This window comes from Dromaius novaehollandiae, chromosome 15 (assembly GCF_036370855.1).
Source record: "Dromaius novaehollandiae isolate bDroNov1 chromosome 15, bDroNov1.hap1, whole genome shotgun sequence".
In the NCBI taxonomy this organism is placed as follows: Eukaryota; Metazoa; Chordata; class Aves; order Casuariiformes; family Dromaiidae; genus Dromaius; species Dromaius novaehollandiae.
In genome coordinates, this window is record NC_088112.1 from 12,838,590 (window position 1) to 12,854,455 (window position 15,866).

Genomic DNA, 15,866 nt, shown 5'->3' on the forward strand with positions numbered 1-15,866 from the left:
GCAGAACTATTCCGCAGTCTTCACAAGAGGCATTACTTTGTGATTACAGTGAAGTTTCTTCCCATAAGTAAATTATTTCATTGCCTAAGAGTTTTGACCATTATAATGTAATAACAAATGTCCTTTGTAGTCAGTCATGGAAGGAAACTTCTGGCACAGATGTAAGATTTTCATGCTTATAATTTCATGGTAAACACCAAGGCTCATTCAAAGAGACTGAATCCTCACAGCTGACATTCAGAAAGCGAATAGAAGAATAAAATTATTGCTCTCTAAACAAGGCTGCATAACCACCAGCTTTTCAAACCCCTACTCAAAGAAATCACTGTAAGAGCTGCTTTAAGGCTGAAGTCTAGATAGGCTTCTGAGTGGATAAAAATGAACTTCAGGAATATGATGCTCTGCTTTACAGACAATCAAGGGCCTTTAAATGTTTCCAAGGGAGGCTATGATTCAGAGTTAAGCATGCAAGAAGGTGGTATTAGAAACTGTCCTTGTTTTCTCTCTTATAATCTATCTGCATGACCAAACATCAAACAGAAGAATTTGGCACTTGGGGGGGGGGGGGGGGGAGGTAGCAGACAGTCTGTAAATAAGTCAGCTCTTTTCACAAAGCAGTTTTGGGCTCATAGTGTTAAATACTACCCTGCAATACCGGTATACTGTCATGGGTTTGGGGTTGTTTTTCTTTTAACATGATAAACTGCAGTCAACTCTTGGTGAATGATTGGATGCTGGCAGCTTTTTAAAAGTTGTATTTTGACATTTGGGTAACCTTGAAGTTTAATCCTAAGAAATAAAAGGAAACATTGGGAAAATCCATGACTCATTAATGTTGAGAATGTTACTTAAATGTCTTGGAAAGGCAGATAAGGAGGCAACCAGCTTCTAGTGCCTAATCCCTCCTAAGGAAGGTTTGCTTCTGAAAGACGTTTGCATAAAGCAATTTGGTACTTGCATGAATTCCGCCACGGACAGTCAGCTATGGTAATTTCTGCCAGAGCTGATGCTGAAACTGAGGAGAGTAAACAGCTCACTTGTTTCTATGTAGAAACTTTGGGAAGGTCTCCAAATGCATGAAATTGGCATAAGTCCATTGCAGTTCCTTTACCAGTGATGTGCCCATGTCCCCCTCTGACTGCCAGCTCTGTAACATATCAGTAACTACAGACGTCACAAGTTCCTTCTCAAAACACAGGAATGGAAATTTTAATTATCAACCTCCCCTCAATTTCAGACCAGCCCTTACGCTCAATCAGCATTTAGGTCTGTGTATTAGAGAAAGAAATCTATATGGCAGGCTTGATATTCAGTATGAAAACAAGCAACCTTTTAGGGTGACTAATTTATGTGTTTTATCCCTTCTTTTTGCTGGAGCAGTAACACTGGATAGTGCTAAGAGGTGGGTAGTGGTAGTGGTTTTGACTGCAAGGTGCAGTACTGAACATGGCTCTTCCATCATGATGCGTGGGTGTACCACAAATGTCCTCATTTCCTTTGGGCCTCTAAGTGAGCACTGTGTTCACTTATCTGAACAGGAATGAACTGCTCCTTTCTGCTAGGACGTGGTGGGGTTTTACAGTGAATGCTGAATTTCTTGATTCCTTGTGCTAGCAGTGTGGTATGCCAACCTTAGCATGTAGCACTTCTGCTGGTTATGGAAAGCATGTGGCATTTGGAAACTTGTAGAATGACGCCTTCACAGAGGTAGAAATCAAGACATCTCACATACCTTTTGCTCGGAAGAACAGAAACAAAACAGCATTTTAAACAGGAGGGAGAAAACATGCCCTAACTTCTGTCCTGCCTAGCTTGGCTGTGCTTACTGACTGGTTACTGACAAAGATGGACAGCATCATAATAATTTTCACCATGAAGGTTTAAACAGAGTGGTAGCTACGCACAGGAAATAGTAAGGATTCCACATGTGTTCAAGGAACCTGAACAGATTTTAAGTTCTTGCCTGTTTTATTTTCCCTCCTGCTGCGAGACAAGCAGACAATCAATATATAGTGTTAATGTGACTGCTGAGAGAGACCATGAGAGTACATGCAATTCAGAAAAAGTAAGGAATTCTGGAAAAAAAACCCACCTTGCAGCTTTGATTTTTGTTGTTTTTGAAGGCAGTAAAATAACCAGAATTATTTTTTTTCTTGCAGCATTTCTTCATTAAGTTCTTTTTTGGCCAGGCAAAGGAAGAATTAAGGTTGATTTTAAGGTCTGGAATCCAATTTCTTTTCTCATAGTATGTTTCCAAGGTAACTCCATTGACTTCTTCTCAAGGCAATACTTGGGAAGTCAGCAGGCTTGCCTCTGCGTACCTGAGGGCATTCCCACCATGAGACCATATGGTGAAGCTGCCTTGTGGAGTTAATGGCTTAGGGGATTGCTTTGCAGTGGAGGTGGCAGACCACTGTGAGAACATTTTCAAAAGAGCTGGTCTGGGTACTAGAGGAAATCAGCAGTGGAGAGTTGCCTGTGCTTCTTTGGTGTGTTGAGAAGGCTACACAACTCCTCATGGACTGTGGTGAGCCAACCCCACTGCTGCTGTATCGCAGTAACCCCAGGGAGTGCTGAATCTACTCACCCACAGCCACAACGGCATTCATCCCAGGGCTGCAAACTGAATTCCAGTGCTTCGACTTCGAAACCAGTTCTCCTACTTGCCTGCCTCTCTGTTTAAAACCGAAATAATATAGAGTAAAATGAAATGAAATTCCCAGCTAAAAAACTGTTCTAAGAAGTGTTTATGCTGCTGAGAGGTACCGAAACTTTTCTGACATGAGTTCTTTTTTTTCTAAGCCATTTCATTTCACCTCCATGTGACCTCCTCCATTAGCAGCTGTAATTGTCTCATTGTTATCTGCTAGAAAGTCATGTAAAGGATGTTATTACAGTCAAAACCCAGACATGTCCAAGGAAAGATGGAAGGAACATCATGGATCTCAAGAAATGTTTCACATTTTTCTCATCTTCCTTTGGTTGACACCTGGAGCTGAATCTGGAGAACAAATTTTCTTATCTTCAACAACTTACAGCATGGATGCCAGAGACAGCACAATGGCACATACAAATGGCATAAGCAAGCCAACAGTGAGGACTGCAGCTTCTTGAGGTACCTGTGAGCAATAGGGCTTCATTCATAGCTCCCGGTTCCCACCTGATTCCAAGTGGAGCAGGACAGTGACCTGCCAGCACATGGTGAATTGCCACCAGACTCAGCCTCTCAGGTAGTTAAGAAAAATACCATCTAGCATATCTCTCATGAGAGATTGTCAATCCTTACCTTAAAATATATGTTTTACTCCGAAGTGATTATATGCAAAAAATAAACAGAAAACAGTTTTATTTCTAGCTAAAGCTAAATTGATGCTAAGAATTCGCAAAACATCCTGTTCCCAGAATTAAGGTAGTCTCTTTGGAGACATTTCTATACTCCTTTTTTTCAGTGGGTTATTTTTTAAATTTTCCTAATCTCTTTCTCTCTCTGCACCCACCCACACAGTCCCTTTGTTTTCTTCTCTGCACCATTTGTCAACCTATTTTTCTTTTGCATATTTGAAAGTAAAAAATTAGTCTGAAATCTCAAATAGCTTCAAGATTTTCAATTCTGGACTATCAAAGGGCTTTGAGACTAACTTCTTCAAATATTCCCCATCCTGTTGCCCTGCCAAACTCCTCAGTGCCCTCCTAGAGCTACAACCATCTCTATTTAGGACTCACCACCTCATCTGGACGTGGGAGCTGAAACAAACAGATTAGCAAAGGTGCAGAACCAGTCACACAAAGACTACTGGGCACCTCCCGACTCCCTTTCCTCAGCAGTCTTACCTGTTCCTTGGCACTCCTCCAGAGAAGATGAATTCATTTTTCCCATATTCATGTTCTCAACTAGACTTCGTAAGTTGTACATAGGAAAATTCTCCAAATTGTCAAAATAGCTTAGCAAGCACTGATATAACGTACAGAAGGATGTAGAGGAATTTTACATCAGTGCATATGTATTAAAAATTGGCTATGTCTCCAGAAGACAGATTCCGGTTTGGCTAGGCTTGATACAAGAATTAGCAAGTGACTTCAAGGCTATTTTGTGCCAGAAGTCATAAATACTCACTATCACCCTACTCAGTGGTAGTATCCTGATCTAGGCAGGATCTTTTGTGATCCTTCTTCGCTATCCCAACTTCAGCAAATAGTAATATGTATGGAACAATTTAGGTCAAATTTAGCAGTGACCATTGTGTTTGACCCTGTAAAAGGTATTTCTTATCACTGTAGCCAAGTCCTGACTCTCTTTGTATGGGCATAATTGCCTGCAAAATGAAGTGCAAGTGCACTTCTGATTAAGTGATCCTGCTTTGCATCTGCAGCAGCCAGGTAGCAATGCAGGTGCAGGTCAGGGAATTTCAGCTGGAAGTTTGAAGAGCGTCTCTAATCAGGGAGCAGGGCTCTGAATGAGCTCTGCTGGGACTCACGGAGGGTGAAATACCTGCCTAGTTCTAAGAGGGAGTTCAGCAGGTTTGAAAACAGGATTGTGTGGGTCTTGTTGCACGATAACAGGTGGGATTTGATGAGTTAGGATCATTCCTGTGGCCATATGCATGCAAAAGTGCAACTATATTGCTAGTGTAAACTGCGACTGTAAAAAAGACCACAACTTTGGTACATGCCTCCCTTTAGATTTACAAATTACGCATATTTACCATTTTGTGAAGTATAATGGGGACAGCAAATGGTGTTTCTTCTGCATAAAAATGAAAAGTAACTGAAAACCTGTTATGTGCTCTGTATAGTACTGATCAGAGGGGGAAAAATGACTACAGATTTGTGGTTGACAAGCTTCAGAAAAGGTTCAGCAGAGTGTGAAAATTGACATTTAGTAAATAGCAATTCAGCTTTCATTTTTTGTGAAGTTGCTCGAAATAAACTGCAGGTTTAAAACAAAATGTTTGGTCAGTTGTTATAATGGATATTGCTTGTCTCGTTACTGCAGTTAATTAAAAGGGGGACAAAAAGCCAAAGCCAGAGTCAATAAGACTGTTAATAAAGATTTAATTTGGTAGAGTTATAAATTGACTGTACAATGAATAGATATGCCACAGGAGCATCAGCATCTGAAGGTCTATAAATGGGTTTTCAGAAATAGCCATCAGGTTGTAGCCAATTTGCCATGCTAAATAAGCTCTTCAAATCCACTTAGGCAAGTCTGTATCTGTTTCCAAAGGATATCACCACCAAGTATATGATGCATGCAGACACACCTTTTTTGCAGCAGGTATTATATTCTACTATTTCAAATCCTTTTTAGCTTTGGTATCTCTGTGCTTCTCATTCTAAGTGATTTACTATTAAGTCCAATCTTTTTAGAAGGGAACAGAATAAATTACTGAAGAAGAGAAAAAGTAAAACATCACTGCAGAAAGGACTGTAGAAGGAACCTGTGTGCTAACCACATGAGATTTTAATCTACCTGACCCTTTTGCTTTATGTCTGACCAAATGGCAGTTAAAAATCTCATGGTGGATAGACTTCAAAAAGAACTTAAAAATGGAAATCTAGATCAGCATTTCTTCTCTTCGTAAAGTAGCTCTGATATAGAAGCCTGCATGCAGACTACTTGTGATAGTGACTGCAATATTTGCATAGCACTGCACCCCTACCAGTAATCCTCTCATTTGAGTATTTTGTGTTACCACGAGCAAAGCAATTTGTCTGTCAATGACAGTATTCTGGTTTGTTCAGCAAGACTGTTCAACAAACTGAAAAACAGAACAGGAAGATAAGAAATTTGCGTCCTGCAGTCTTCTACCAAAGCAGGGCAGAAGAGCAAGCCTTGAAAGTAGTGGAGAATTGGCCCAAACTGTCCCTGTGGTCAATTGCTGACCCTACTGTGGAGATGCAATTGAGTTGAGGCCAGCCTCCGAGGGGTGCGTCTGTCATTACACTTTCTCTGTAAGCAGGGGCAGTGAGTGGAAGTCACCCCACCATGGGCACTGTATCAGGTCTACATGCCCCTTACATGCCATCTGTGCAGCCTGGCTAGGATTCTCAGTAGGAAGGACAGAACTTGCGGTGAGAACCGCAGCATCACTTTTCTGGTGTCTGAATATCCACACAGACTGAGGAAACCCCAGGAGCGTTCTGGCATCTGCATGCACTGCACAAGTGAAGGTGCTTGGAGCCTGCTGCCTTGGACAGTGGCTCATACATGGTGTGGCACCAGAGCTGTTGTCCAGTAATACCAAAACTCTGGTTTTAGAGTTCATAGGACCAGACCAGTCAAACAACATGCCGAGCCATGCTGAAGTCACTTTGCTGGTTCAGATGTGGTAACAAATATTTAATGGGTTAATCTAGCAAGTTTTAAGCTGGCTCAAGTACCATCTTTCCATCATGTTTTCTAATTTCCTGCCAGCTCAGGTGGCATTTGTCCTCCTGCAAGCATCTGGAAGCTAGTATAAACTTCATATATGTGCTCTAAAAGCTAATGCAATGGGCTTGTGCCTGTAAGCATAAATCCAACCCATCTTACAGTAATACTGCCGGGCAATCCAGCTGTGCTGACATCTAGTTAATGTCTCTAAGGCTATGGAAGGTGTCTCAGCACCAGCATGCCTTTGCACATGCTGCTTTCTAGCTACCCCCATTGGGCTATGTTTTGCCAGTCACTCATGCTTTGCTCCCTAAGGGCTCTTTGAAATATCCCAGCCTGAATAATAAGCCTTATGTGGCTTATTTAACTCAATGCTCTTCTGTGGCACTTCAGCACAGGGGGAATTTCACCAATTTTTCTATAAGGAAAAGAAACATTTAAGCATCAGCTATTACATCCACACTACTATATAGCTGTCTGTCTCCCCACTCTCATATTTCAGGGTTACTATGAAATTTGGTGGCTCACTGCATCTACAGGAGCCATTGTGGTGTGCTCACCTCTGCTGCATGCCTGATGACAGCAGTGTGTTATAAATTATATAGCAAAAGGTGTTCAGTGGCACCATTAACGAGCTGGAATGCTTTGTTTCTGTTGCTTTGTCTCCTTCCTGGCTTGGTGACAGTACATTAAGATAATACCCAATCTTAGCAGTCTCTTCTGTAATTCCGGTTTAAAAGGTTTCTTCCAATTTATGCCTTTTAATTAGAAGCTTTCAACCTGTAATTATAGAAACTTACACCAACCCAACCTTTGTTTCTAAAAAAATGCATTTATGGTTTAGGCAATTATGGTAACATAAAAAGTAATTATTTTTCTCCTTGTGTGAAATGAGTATGCTCATTAATGCACCCAACAGGAGGAGGATTTTATTTTGTTTCAATTTGTTTTGTTTTATTGCAATAAGTTACATAGCAAGGTATAGCAGACAAGCGAAAGAAGGTGGTTTGTGTAGTAGATGGGGCACATCGAAGTACCAAGTCTGTTATTTTACCACGCTACAAGCCCAGAGAACCTAAGGTCAGTGGGAGCAAAGGAGCAGTCGTTTGATAGTGCTGAGTCCTCTGGTCAGCACACCCAGCCACGAAGGAATCTGAGACCATTCCTTGACCGGTTTGGACCCAGAGTACAAGTTTAACTTGTGATGAGAGATGCTTGGTGGTGTGATTTTTGTAATAAAAACAATTACAGGCCCTTAACTTCTAGATGGTGGTATCAGTAACAGAGCTATGGCTTGCTTAAGAGCTGCTATTGAACCGATTGTGTGATAATGCCATTTACTGTCCCTGTTCTGAACATGCCAGAAGAGTCCCTTCCGTTTCTGCCAGCCAAAGCAGACACTGCTACTGTATTTCCATATTCTTTCACGTAGCATCTTGTATGGCTAGTGACTAGCACAGATTGTATCAATATCTAGGGCTTCATCCTCACACCTGAATCCTCTCAGTCCCGCCTGCGGTTGCCATGAGGTTGCTGCTCATCTCTATGTTGCGTGTAGCTGATAACACGCTGCCAAGTGGGCAAATTGGCATTGAGGGCCTAAGGGAGCGCCCTCCTCAGCACTGTACCAGCAGAGGATCTGGCCGTGGACATTCAGCCTCTTTTTCTGGCCGCAGCCAGGCCTTGTTGCGTAAAGCTTTCCCGCCATTTGACGTAATCACTCTGGACGTTAGAGCTTATCAGTCAGTGAAGGCTGAAAACATGAGCACCATAGGATGGAATAATCCTTTGGACAGCTCTCTGCTTGGGGCCATCAGGTACGGTAGGGGTTCAGAGCAGGATCAGAGTGAAGCTGCAGTCATCTGTAGACTCAAAATAAGAATAATTCATTCTGCATCTCTGAATCGCTTCCTGGGCCACTTAAACAGATCATCTTAAACCACATCTGTATTTACTGCACATCACTTTAGACTATCTCCCAATTTCTATGATAATTTCCTTCCGTGATTTATAAGCAACAGAATTTTTTAATTATCCAGATGATTTTTAATTTTCTCAGCCATACCTCCATTTCGTTAAACATTAATCTCATACCTTTTTCTTTGACAGTCTTTACCCTTCACCACTTCTCCAGTTCATAATGGAAGTAGATCTCAGTAGAATTACACAGAACATTTTTCTCCCTAGATTAATTTGATATCTTCTGTTCAAGCTTTCTTTTTGTCCTCTAAATACTATATTTGGCTTCTTGTAAACCATTCCAGAGATTACTTATAAAGTCAAAAAAACCTCTAAAACATTTAGGACAACTTTGCATAATTACATCTCATTCAGCTATTCTCGTGCTGCAACCTGGTAGACAGTAGCAAGGAATATACAATTATATTTTAATTTTTCCATACTATTCTAGTTTTACTCCTTTTTAGTGCCTCTGAATATACTGCTGCTGCATTACAAACATGAAAAGTCTACTGGACAACTAAAATGGGGGATTTGTGGTGTGTTTGGAGGGAGTGCATACTCAAACTTGTCATTTTGCTGAGGGATGACTGGTTTTTTGAGAAGACAATGAAAGTGGTTCTCTCCTGCTTAGCGCTGCCGGTGGAGGATTCCTGTGAGCTGGTTTCTCATTTGTCTAGACCTGCCCAAATCTTTGTTCAGTTTTAGCTGAGCGCCCTTCTAATGCTGGCTTTGACCTGTTCTGTAGTGTTTTAAAACTGCTACTGTTACTCAATTACCCTTCCTTCCAGAGTCTTAGTCTCTGAAGTAGTTTAAGATATTTCCATTACATGGCCAGAAGAGTGTTATTTTAGCATGGACTGTGTTTAGGAAAAGTCCCCTAATTGCAGTACCTGCAGCTCAAGCTAGGTGAAAAATAAATAAATTGGTTCTTTTGGTCTTAAGCTGAAGTTAGCAAAGCCAGCAGCAGATTTATAATGCTTCTTGTGATTAAGTACTTTCTTTTGTATTGCAGCTGTAAGAGCTCTATTAAAAAAAAAAAAGCAAAAGAGAAAAGGGAAGTTGTAAAAGGAGATTTAAGGCATTAACGTGAGATTGAATTAGCAGGACTGAAGCAGGGGAAAATCGCCAGCACTGGATAGGTGCAGCACAGCGGAAGGGGAGAATGGGACAAGCACACAGGGATGGACACACACACACACACACACATTCTTATCCATTCTTCCATCCAGCAGGGACACTTGCGGAGTCCAGGCAGCAAAAAGGATGAGTGGAAGAATGTAGCAATAACACCAGCAAGATTAGATGACATGGAAGCAATGCACCAACAACAAGCCATGGAAGGGCTCATTTCTGCAAGCAGCTGATTTGATATATTATTTGGATACATCGTTTCACACATATTCAGGCAATAAATTCACTAGGCTCCCTATCCAGGGAAATATTTAGGCTTGTGCACAATTTTAAGTGCAAGGGTAAATTCATATTATTTTCTCAATTCCTAGTCTCCTTCTCTTGACTCAGCTTGGTATAAAATCTCTTTAGTGCCTGTGTTGTCCAGATACAGAGAAGCAAAGTTGTTGCACCCTTTGTCATTTGAACGACACTTCTTTCTGGCTCAATTAGAAAACTGTTGTATCCAAAGAAAACATCACTAGACCTCTGCCACTGTCAGGTCTGTTAACAGATTTAACTGGATATTTTTTGCAGTTAACCATGATTTGTGGATGATAGCTGAAAAAATTTTCATTCATTGTACTCAAGGTGGTATTAGGAATTACGCGTGGCTTTAGACCACAGGCCATAACAATGTGTTTTAGAATACGGCTGTGCTGGAATTGTCACTAAATAGATTTGCAGCATAAACACTGGAAACTGTATGGTGATGCATGCTCTCAAACTACAGAGTATTTACAGCAATAGCCAGGATTTACAATTGGCTGCAATGATAATAATATATCCTTGTTTACTTCCTAATTAATATTCTTAAAGAAAATGCACTGGAAACCTCTCAAAAGCAAGATTTATTTCTGTTGATTGAGACTGTAATCAGATGTCACCATTCAAACAGTAATTGGTGCACTTCATTAAAATCTAATTGAAAACAAGATTTATGTCAATGCTAGGCAATAAATAACAATGATACATATTTTCTTGTTAGCTATGGTATCTACTGTAAGCTTTCAGAGTGCTTGCAGCTTTTGTGCTGTCCAAGTACGACATCAGATTACCTCAAAATTGTGCTATCTTGATTAGGCATGAGAGAGAGAGGTGTATTTTTCCCTCTTGGTGTTAACCTTTCCCTGTGGTGTACTAAATTCAGCTTCCTTTTTTGCTCTTTTCCTATTTATATTAAACTCACTATAGTTGCCATATTTTAGTTCACAGTGATTCTAAACATAGTTTAGAAATGCCAGTATCTTCCACTACAGAGGAAGGAGAAGGAAATCTAGTGAAGGATAGGACTCAGGTCAGAGCTTGGGAGGTTGCAAGACTCTGGTTGAACTTGTCATCAGTTGAGGTTTTCACCAGGTGAGTCCCAGACTGAACCCCTTGTTCCTCCTCCCAAACTTTTTCTGTTCTGCTACAAGCAGATATAAGGCAATTAAAAGCAAGGCGGCCTTCTAGAAATGGAAATTAAGCAGTGGCTTCTTTATAATCCAGTAAAAGCTAATTACCTTCCAATTAATGGGGAGACAAGTGCTGTGTTTCCTTCTATGAGAAAATGTAGATGTATGTAAGATAACACAGAAATAATGGTGTTGCGAGTGTAAGTCACTGTGAATGGGTGATCCCATTGATTTCATTGAAACAAGAGAGCTAAAAACTGAAAACAAATTTCAACCTGAGATACTGGTTTTTTATGGGCAAATTGATAGAGCTGTACATTTACTTGCTAGCATAATTTACCAATTGTATGAGATGTAAACAGGCACAGTGGTAACACTGGCTAATTTTATGCTCAATGTGAAATCTTATAGTTGGTCAGATGGATACCATAAGAAATAATTAGACTCATTAGAAATAATGGTCTACAGCTGCAGTAATACATGCTCTATTCTCAGTCCAGAGGTTTCTAAGCGAAATTAAATTAGCTCATGCTACCACACTGCTGCATCATATGCTCCTGACCTCCTGAGAGTAAACTACTCTTTCCATTTCCTTACTGCAAGCAAAGTTTATACCCCATGCAGAAAAAATCGCATGCCAGGGACTGAAAAGTCTGAGGTTTGGGCCATTCCTTGCGGGGGGGGGAGGCAGCAGTAGGCTGCCATGTGTATCCCATAAGATTCGTTCCTAGCTCACACTAAACCCTTTCACATGTGGTGGCTCATCCCTCCCCTGTGCTGTGCAGTCCTTCTGCAGCCTTTGATGCTAGCTGCTGTCTGGGGAGCAGTGCTTCTGCTTGCTGTGGGCTCCTGCAGCTAGTCGTCAGTGAATTGCAAGTGCTGTTGGTGTCAACACCAGACCTAGGCCAGTATTTTCTCGCTATGAAGTGCTTATATTGAACTTTATTATTTTAAGGAAATAATGTTTGTTTTATTGAAAGCATGTCAGCAGCCCCCAATTTGGTGTCTGTAACATCCTTTTTTCTCTCCAAATTTGGAAGGCTGTTTGTAATAATAATAGGCAAACTATTATTATTTTGGAGGGGATGAGGAGGGGAGAGGGGCAAGAAGGAAATGAAAACTAGAAATCTGGGTAAAGTAATGGTCTTTGCAAGAGAATGGATTTCACTGGAACCACAGTACAAACTGGTGTGCTGATCTCCTTTAAACTACTGCTGAAGTCTTCGAAACAGAGCAGGGATGGCACTGCAGATTTTGCTCTCTGGTTACTTCCTAGTTGCACAGACTTTCCAGTGATAGCAGGAGGGGGATTCACTGGAAGATGCATGCATGCCATCACCTTACTTTAAAATAAGAGATACTTCAGTGACAGATTTGAGTAAGAAAGAGGGCTTAAGAGGCACATTTAACACTGTCCATTAAGCATGGGTGAACTGGAGAAAGACTTCACCCATGTGCGTTGGCATGCACATCGCTACGCGGGCAAAGGGTGCTCAGTGGGAGGAACAGGACTAGCAGTATTTTGATGAGGTTAAGAGCTTAATACTGCAGCTTTAGAAAGACTGGTTAGTCATCTGCCAGACATCTGTCTTTGGCTATGGTACTTGCCTGGCCTCAGTTGTTACAGAATGTAACTGCTTCACAACCACTAATATATTTATCTTTTCCTCCTGCTTGTGGACTTGGGAAGTGCTATTACCTCTGTTGCAGAACTAAGAAGTGAGCTTAAGGGTCAAATCTGTTATGGCATTTAAGTACTCAGTGGGATTTTCAAAAATATATAACACCTGTTTATTAAGCGGATCCTGGGCACTTTGCTACTTTTGAAAATCCCATTGCTTGTCTCTTTCCTGTTTAAAATTTTTGGCTTATGTGATAGTCTGGGATCTGTAAGAAAGCTGGGAACTGAACAAAGGTTTCCATGTTGCAGGCTGTCACCCAGGCCAGAAGACTAGCTCTTCAGACCCCTATTAGGGTACTGGAACAGGAGCAACTTTATGGCAGTGGAAGGAAGTAACATATCTAGGTCCTGAATTCATCAACAATATTTGAAAATCAGTGTAACTCTATGGGTAGCAGCGACGTTGCCCTCCCTTCACAGCTGTGTAAGAGTGGTCAGAAACAGGTCTTCAAAATCCTGGAGCAAAAATAAGCACCATCCATGGTCAATAAAAAGGGCTTACGTGCCAGTTGCTGGGATGGAAAATTCAAGAGCAGGAGCAAATAATGAAACAATCTATATTCATGCAGCCACCTTTCTAGCCTGCTGCTGTAAATACTGGCTTATACCTAGCTTGGAGATGTGAATCCTACTGACAGCTCCAGAGTACCATACTGGAAAACAAATGTTGATTTTGAACAAATTATCTGTTCATTGCTAAATCATTTTCTTTCATTATTAGTCTCCAAATTGGTTCTGCTCTGGAAGACAGAATTAGGTTTAAAAGCAGCGTGTCTCTTAAACACTTGCTTAAAATGAAAAAGTATTTGGTAAACATTACTCAATCCCCCTAGAGTATAAACTCCTCAACTGTTTTTTCTGGCTTTGCATAGATTTCTCAGCTCCTGGTTTTAGACAGGTGTCTCAAGGATTCATTCAGGAAATCAAAAAATAATTAAATTAAAATAAATCTCCTGCAGTCATATGTTCCTCAAATGCCAAGGAAAATTTTATTAAGACCTTTCTGTCCTCACTTACACAGAAGTCCCGTGTGGACAGATGGAGTTACACCAATATCAGACAGCTGTAAGAGAGAGAGGAATCAGGCTCCAAGCCCAGAACATCACTACAAAACTGTACAGGCTTTAAGCGCAAGTTTCTCATCACTGAACTTTGCTGTTTATAGCACTTGCAGTCATTTCCATAATTTTAAGGTTCCAAAAAGAACTTTGGGCTTCAGAATGGTATTTTTAACATTAAAGGGATGGTGTTTGGTTAATTCAGCATGTCAGTGGAACTGCAGCTATCTGAGCTAGTGATATAGAATGGCATGGGGGGGGGGGGCGGTTCCGCTCATCTAACTTTAAAAAAATGCATGTGCTGCTGCAGGGAGCATGCTTGATTACAGGGTGGCAGCAAAGCCTTGGGCATGTGTGACTGTCCCAGGTTACACGTGTGACTTCCAGGAGATGCTCAAGGTGGACATTCGTGTCTCCATGAGACAGAAATCTCTGTAGGAATTAGGATGTGTCTAAAACTGCATGGATTTTCATCAGCATTTTTAAGATGCTGTTATCCTCCCTGTAGCTTTCAGCTGGGAGGAGGAGGGAGAACAACTCGGTCACTTTGTAGGTATGAACAGAAACTAAAACTTTGGGGAAAAAATGTTATGTAATAGACTCCCAGGTACTTGTTAGCTTGTTCAAAGGATGAGTTTAACTCATTTTGATGTTACGGGGATCGTTTTGATGTTATGGGGATCCGTGTGCATGGGGGAAAGTATACAAGTAGGATGTCCTCTTCTGATACACCTGCTTTGGGAAAAGATTCTCTGTTTTTCCTGTTCTCCACCCTCACCTCTAAAGCCCTGTTGTAGGAGTGGGAAGCTGCTACTCTAAAGGGCAGGGACTGAGTGCTGCTGCAAATGAGTGCATTTGCACTGTGGTGTCTGAACGCTGTTTTGCACTTAAAGGATTTATTTCTCAGTGGACAGAAGAGCTACAAGATTAACAGATGAACAAATGTATTGAGACAGCCACGACATCAAAGAAATGGAAGATTCACTAAGACGTAGGAGAGCTGAAGAGTCACCTGGCTGTAGTTCTCGGGGATTATTTTATCTGCAGATTAGCTCAGCTGTCTTGGGGTTCTGGCACATCCTCTGGTGAATTTAGCTATAGTGACTGAAGACATTACTGGCCCCTGCTGTCTGCTTCCCCCTGTCCCGCCGAGGATCCTGCTTCTGGAGCAGAGATGGCAGATGGGAATGTGTACCTGTGTCTCAGCCACTACAGTGCAGATCTTTGGGGGTTTAGTGCAAGCAGAGGTTCCCTAGTGGTTCAGAGTGGGCACCAGCTTGTGAGCTGCAGCCCTAAGCATTAGAATGCGTTGTGTCTCTGGGCAGAAATCTCCCGTGGTGCGGTGGGGCAGGCAGTGCATCAGGTCACCATAATTAAAGCCACCAGAGTGCATTTTTCAGAGCCCTAACATCACATGCAATGAGTGTTTTTACCATAAGGGAATTCTAACAGATGTTGGTAAGGCAGTGGTTGCAACTGGAAGGTCAGAGGTAGTCATACCCCAAGTAGCACTGTTTGATGTCAGTCCTTCTTAGCAGGCTTTTTCTCCTCCATGCATTCTATAATTCAATCAGGAGGAGGGAAAAAAAAAGAAGTGAGTAGCAGCAGTCTTAACTTTAGGTTGCTCATACAAGAAACAGCCAAAGGGTGATAATATTTGAGGGATCAGGAGAAGGTGTCTGTAGGATGTGCCTCCCTGTGGAGAGCAATCAAAAAGCAGCTCAGAAAGACTGTGGAGATGCTGCTAATCATGAGACCCTGTTCACTGCTTGTACTGCATATGCCTTAGTTCCTCCCTGGAGATTAGATTTAGTTGGGTCAGCCAGGAAATTATAGATGAGTTTGGGGTCTTGAGGGAAAGGTGTTTGAAAATCAGTGATATGAGGACACCAACAAGAGGCAAAGTCGTAACTTGAAAAGTGCTACATAGAAGGAACTGTGCCTGTGCTTTATTGACCGGTTGGCTACAAGAAATACAGCTGAATTCCCTCAGTTCCCCCATAATGTTGTCTCAGTACCAGCAGGAGTCTATTAAGAACACGCTTGCTTGTACAAATGAATATATATAAAGAGCAGAGAAACAGCTGAAGTGCCACTGCAGCAGCACAAGCAAATCCAAAAAGACACCCAAGCATGCTTGGTGGTCATGTGCTGCCCTTGTGCTTTATTTTTGTCCGTATGCTCGCTGCTGCCTGCCCAAACCATTCCTGCGAAGCAGAGGATTT

General features: G+C 41.5%; 1 protein-coding gene across 10 annotated transcripts in view; it reads left to right on the forward strand.

Moving 5' to 3' along the window:
- SGCD (sarcoglycan delta) overlaps positions 1–15,866 on the forward strand; it is a 371,727-nt gene that overhangs the window by 343,963 nt on the left and 11,898 nt on the right. The gene's annotated exons all lie outside the window — the stretch shown is intronic.